Source organism: Mercenaria mercenaria, chromosome 5, assembly GCF_021730395.1.
Source record: "Mercenaria mercenaria strain notata chromosome 5, MADL_Memer_1, whole genome shotgun sequence".
NCBI lineage: Eukaryota > Metazoa > Mollusca > Bivalvia > Venerida > Veneridae > Mercenaria > Mercenaria mercenaria.
In genome coordinates, this window is record NC_069365.1 from 68,771,694 (window position 1) to 68,778,817 (window position 7,124).

Below are 7,124 nucleotides of genomic sequence, written 5' to 3' on the forward strand. Positions count from 1 at the left end.
ATCTGGTTGCCTCCCCCATCCCCCCTTAAGAATGAGAAAGTTATGAGCATTTAAATATTTGGTCAAATTGGCGGCAACTTTGTTTCCATGGCAACAAAAAACAAAATGGCGGATTTATCAAATTTCTAGATACACATTTGAACTGTATTTACTTATTTAAGTAAAGTAATTTCTCTACTTTTTCCAGCTATATTGAAAGAAATTATCATGTTTTACACCTTACACTCAAAAACATGAAAATTAATCTATTTAAAAGGTTATTTGCTAAATAAAGAATTCAGCAGTGTGTAAATGACGTCATAAACACACTAAAATGGCTGCCTCCATGATCAGCCAGTTTCTTAAATTTCAAACTGCCATATCTTTTTCAATAGTGGTCCGCTTTTAAAAATTCTCACAGCGGTATAAAAGGCTTGAAGATGGCTTTCATATAAAATTAACTTATTGTCAGGCTTTCCTTACCCTTTAAAACTAAACGAGTAATATTATTTACACTTTAAACGATTGGAATTATTAAAGGCATAATTATATTATCACGAGACTCCCGTGCATTTTGCACCAGCAGTCGATTTACAGGTAATTAACACGCTCTTGTTGTGTAATGTCAATAATCGCCTAGAGGCATGCGCTCTATGTCGATAAACAAACCGTGTTATAAAGCAAATTTTTGATGATATTTTTTTGCAGCTCCAGTATAAAATAATCGCCAATTTCTCTCGACATTTTTGGATTTTTTTTCGCGACATTTTCGTAAAATAATCGCCATTTGGCATAATATATGTCGATTGGCAGCAGCGAGCACTGTGTATTATGAGAGCAGACGCTGTGGTCCAGTGGTAACACTGTCAGACTACAAAACCATGAGCCTTGAGTTAAATCCCCCGTTCCTCCATCTACAAAATACTTACACTGAAATAAGAGTCTCGACTGTGTGGGTGCTTTACAGCTGGCACACTAAAGAACAAGGGAATTAAGCTTCTTGGATTGCAGTATCTCCTTTATCTTGCATTATCGACATATTAACAGTACTAACAATTTTCTTAGGGAGTCGTCCATATAGGTTAACATTGACAGCTATAAATATGTTTACAGACAAAGAGTTATTTGGAGCAAACGCAGCGGTCCAGTAGTAACACGGTCAGACTATCAAACCAGGAGTCGTGAGTTCGACCTTCTACTTCTCCAGCTAAAATGATTAACACTGGGATAAAGTCCTTTGTTTGGGTGCTTTACATTTTGCATGCTAAAAACCAGGGAAGCTTCTGAAATTGGAGCGTCTGATAATACAAGGGTGAATTTAACAATTGTCATTCAGAAAAGCAGTTGTGAGATCACAAAAACATCAACTCCATATACCAACTCAATGTGACTAACCTTTACAAAGAAGTGGGTTCAACAGAAATAATGCAGTTTAATCAATTAAACTCTGGCCGAAATTATTTGGTATTATTTGGTATTCCAAATGATATAAGTAAATACAAATACCTATATCAACAAGAGCTGTTTGTAAAACACGTATGCCTCCCCACGCCCCCTCCATGACGGGTTGTCCCTTTTTCAGTCCCGTGATCACTATGACCTTGTACTTGACCTTCTAACCCCAAAACAATGGGGATCATCTACTTCATAAGCTCAATCTTGCTGTAAGGTTTGAAGAAACTGGGTCAAGTGGTTCTCAAGTTATTGAGTGGAAACCGTTTTCAAGGTTCAGACCCCTTTGACCTTGACCTTTCATAAGCCTAATAATGTTATCAACTTCGAAGATCCTTGGTCAAGTGGTTCTCTGACCGTATAGAAATAGTTTTCAATGTACAGGTCCCTGTGACCTTGACCTTTGACCTATTGACCCAAATACAAAAGGGGTCATCCATTTTCTAAGCCCAGTTATGCTATCGAGTTTTTGAGTTTTCTGAAATTATTCAGCAAAAACTGTTGTCAATGTTCAAACCTTTGTTACCTTGACTTACTGAGCCAAAAAACAGTAAAAGTCATCTATATCATAAGCCCAATCATGTTTTCGAATTTAAAGGATCTGGGTTAAGTTACCTTACAGTGAAAGTTTGCAATGTTCAGGTCCCTGTTAATATTTGGCCTAGTGGCCCCAATACAATAGGGGTCATCTACTTCATAAGCCCAATCATGCTATCAAGTTTGAAGGTTTTTGGTTAAATGGCCGTGAAGTTATTGATCAGAAACTGTTTCTAAGGTTCAGGCTCAAGTGACCTTGACTTACAAAACATTAGAGCTCATTTACTTCATAAGCCCTATTATGCTATCGAGTTTGAACGTTAAAAGTCAAGTGGTTCTTCAGTTATGAGCAGAAACCTTTTTCAAATTTCAGGCTCATGTGACCTTGACATTCGACCTATTGACCAATAAAATGATAGTGGTCATCTACTTCAAAACCCCAGTCATGCTACCAAGTTTGTATGTTCTTGGTCAGGTGGTTCTCAAGTTATTGAGCGGATAATGTTTTCAAGGTTCATGCCCCTTGGATCTTGATCTTACTGACCCCAAAAAGAATAAGAGACATCTACTACAAAAGCCTAATCATTCAATCAAGTTTAAATGATCTGGGCCAAGCTGTTCTGAAATAATTGAGCATCAACCGCTTTCAATGTCCATACCCCTGTGACCATGACATTCGACTTACTACTAGCATCAAAAACAACAACAGTCATCTACCTCATGAGCCCAATAATGCTAACGAGTTTGCAATGAAAGGTGATATGAAGAATGGCCAAGACAAGGAGTGGGTGTTCTGTTTGATCCAGAACCTCGTGTTGCACACAAATGTCCTTTCTTGGGATGACATAAAGTATATGGCACTTCCATTCCATTGCAGAAGCAATACCATGTTGGAATTGATTTCTGGTAATGTAGGTTTGTCTGATGCAGATACGCTTTTCAATGGGCCTTATACTGAGTATACTCCATCATCATCGTTAAGGTCACTGCAACTATTTGAGGAAACCATTGAGAAACAAGTCACTGTTACAAGAGATGTTAGATGTCTTCGTGATGCTGGGCGATTTTCCTGGCATGTTTCCATTAGTCTTTGAACTGAGCAAGGAATCAAAACCTGGAGCAGATGCTCTCCTAATGCTTTTTTTTCCAGGACATTGTCTTTGGGATTGTGATAAACACCAACTACATATTCTGTCTGTGATCTATAAAACATCAGTGGTTACGTATCGCCAGAACACCCGCGGTGCCTCTTATAGCTTTGAAAGATGGAGTGAACAAAAATGAACAAAAATGTGTAGATTCATTTATTGTCTTATTATGCAGTAAGAAAACAAACTGCTTGTGGAAAAAGTCTCTAACATAAATGAGTCAAACCTTGAAACAAAGGTGTCTTCCTATCACTAACATGTCATTATCATGGACAATATCTGGTGGCTTATGGTCAGTCAATCTGGTGGCTAATGATCAACTAATCTGGTGGCTTATGATCAGTCAGTCTGGTGATCTATGGTCAACTGATATGGTGCCTTATGGTCAGTTAATCTGGTGGTCAATGGTCAACTGATATGGTGCCTTATGGTCAGTCAATCTGGTGGCTAACGGTCAATTAATCTGAAGGCTAATGGTCAGCAATCTGGTGGCTAATGGTCATTCAATCTGTTAACTTATGATCACTCAATCTGGTGGCTTGTGGTCGGTCAATCTGTGGCTAATGGTCAAATTATCTGGTGACCTATGGTCAGTCAGTCTGGTGGCTAATGGTCAAGTAATCTGGTGGCTTACGGTCAGTCAATCTGGTGGCTTATGGTCAAGTAATTTGGTAATATATGGTCAGTCAATTTGGTGGCTTATGGTCAGTCAATCTGGTGGCTAATGGTCAAGTAATCTGGTAACTTATGGTCAGTCAATCTGATGGATTATGGTCAAGTAATCTGGTGCCTTATGGTCAATCAACCTGGTGGTTAATGGTCAAGAAATCTGCTGCTTTATGGTCACATAATTTGATGACTTATAGTCAGTTAATCTGGTGGCTAATGGTCAAGTGATTTGAAAGGGAAAGGGAGTCTTGGGACAAGAACCATAACTCACTCATTTTTTTAAGAATTATGTCTATTTTTATACCTTGAAAAATAAAACTTTTAGTTTTGTTTTACTTTTTATGACCGTCCGTCCGTCTGCTTTTTTGGTGTGTCTTGCATAGCTCGAGAAGTATTACACATACTATAAGAGACCTGAAACTTTACAGAAATGTTTATCAGCATGTGAAATTGTGCACCTTGGGTTTTGCGACCCTTGAATTAGCTGTTTTAAACTTGTGTTGTGCGCTTCTCTTAAAGTATATCACCTATAGACATGAAATTTACAGGAATGTTAATTAGCATGTGAAGCTGTGCACCGGGTCTTTTCCTTTCACCCATATTATCAATGATCCTCAAACTTGGTAGGCATATTGCCATGGGCAGAAGATGACCTCTAGTCACCCAGTTTGACCATTATTACAAAACATGTTTCTGACCAATAGCTGGAGAACGTCTTGATCCACGATTCTCAAACTTGATAGCCACAATGGCCATGGACAGTGGATGACCCCTATTGATTCTGAGGTCACTAGGTCAAGGTAACAGTAACTGTGAGAAGGCTATGACCTACATGTATGATTCTCGAACTTGGGGTAGTAGATGACCCCTCAATATTTTGAGGCTACTAAGTCAAAGGTCAAGATCACAGTGACCAGGAGTACAAAAACATTTCCATCAGAAGGTTGATTGTTGCAAAGTTAAAACACATGATGCTCACAAAACTGTTACCGGTACCGAGTACAACATATGATATAGCATTAAACACATTGCCTAAACAGAATCTTTTAATTTGAAGTGACTATTATGCTTAGCTAAACAGCACTAGACTCCACAGCTGCCTTCAGGCGTATATTGCTCTGCTTAGCAATGCTCTTGTTTGTCAGACTCGGAATGTTCTAAGCTTCCCCTCTGATTAAAACAAACTTTTGGTTACAGTAGAAGATTCATTTTTCAATCAGCCCCATGTGGTTCTAGGACGATCTGTGTATGAAAAGAATTGAAACTACTATCTTACCTTTGTATGATCGTAAGAGGCGACTAAATTGGTCTGAACACTTTGCTGCTGTTACTCTGTAATTCAAGCAGGTATAAAAGTTGAATCCATACCTCATGCCTATACTGTGTTGGTGCGCCGTAAAGCCTAAATCAAATCAAATCAAATCATTTTTCAAGTAATCATGACCAAACTTAGATTGTCGCCTATGATAAAGTACCTTGTGATTACAGTAGAAACTTCATTTTTATGCCCCCACCACTTCGAAGGAGGGGTATATTGTTTTGCAGATGTCAGTCGGTCGGTCAGTCTGTCTGTCTGTCCGTAGACCAATCGTTTTCCGGATAGTAACTCAAGAATTCTTGGGAGTAGGATCATGGAAGTTGATAGGGAGATTGGTTATGACCACCGGATGACCGTAATTGATTTTGAGGTCAGTAGATCAAATTTCAAGGTCACGGTGATCCTGAACAGTTATACGGTTTCCAGATGATAACTAAAGAACGCTTGGGCCTAGAATCATGAAAGTTAACACGGAGGTTGGTCATGACCAGCAGATGACCCCTATTGATTTTGAGGTCAATAGGTCAAAGGTCAAGGTCACAGTGACCCAGAACAATTAAACGGTTTCGGGATGAAACTCGAGAACGCTTAGGCCTAGGGTCATAAAGGTTGATCGGGAGGTTGACCATGACCAGCATATGACCCCTATTGATTTTAAGGTCAGTGGAGCAAAGGTCAAAGTATCAGTGACCTGGAAAAATGTTTCTGGATGGTAACTTGAGAAGGATTACGAAACACTTGATAGGGAAGTTGATCATGACCAGCAGATGACCTTTATTGGTTTTGAGGTCAGTACGTCAAAGGGTCAAGGTCACAGTTAAACTGTTTCCAGACGATAGCTTGAGAATGCTTATGTCTAGAATCATGAAACTTAATAGGGAGGTTTACCATGACCAGAAGATGACTCCTTTTGATTTTGTGGTCAAAAGGTCAAGGTCAAATGACCCGGAAGAGTTAAACTGTTTCCAGACAATAGTTTGGGAATGCTTGGGCCTAGGATCACAAAACTTAATAACGAGGTTGATCATGACCAACAGATGACCCCTATTGATTTTGAGGTCAATAGGTCAAAGATCAAGGGCACACTGACCTAGAACAGTAGAACGTTTTTTTGCCAGATAACTACAGAATGCGCCCCATGCGGTTCTGGGACGATCTGTGTATGAAAAGAATTGGATCCACTGCCTTACCCTTGCATGATCGTAAGAGGTGACTAATAGGGTCTTAACACTTGGTTTTACAGTAACTCTGTGATTCCAGCAGGTATGCAAATTTTGATTCCATACCTCATGTTTTTATTTTGATGTAAATGAGATGTGGAACCAAAATTTGTAGTCCTGTTTGGTGCCATATAACCTATACTGTGTTGGTGCACCGTAAAACCCAAATAAATAAATAAACTAGAGAATGCTTTGGTCTAAGATCACAATGGATACTGAGGTCACTAAATGGCCCATAATTATTGATTTGAGGTCAGTACATCAAACGTCCAGTGCACAGCGACCAAGTAATTTCTGTTTATTGCGCAGTTACTGAATGCATCAAGGGTGGCATTTTGTGTTCTACGAGCTCTTGTTCAAGTAATCTTGACCAAACTGAATTTAATGATTTCGATCAAAACCGCTACTGCGAAATCATTAATATTTGTAGGGGATTAATTTTCATGATCAATCCACGAAATTTAATCCCAACGAAAAAGTAAAATTCTCATTCATTTTATATTCAAAAGTTGAAATCCACAAATTCATATCCCCACGAAATTGCCGTTTTGACAAAAACCACAAAATTTCATGCCCACAAAATTCAATGATTTTACAGTATTTCATGAGAATATAAATTTGTGGACTTTGACCTTTGCACATAGAAAGGAATAGGCACTTTACTTGTTCATTTGGATTTGATTTCATCAAAAAAGAAATCAACAAAATTTAGTCCTCCGCAAAATTAAACAATTTTACAGTAAAGCGAAGTAAAAATAACAGATTTTACTGCAGCTGAAATATTATAACACTAACACAATA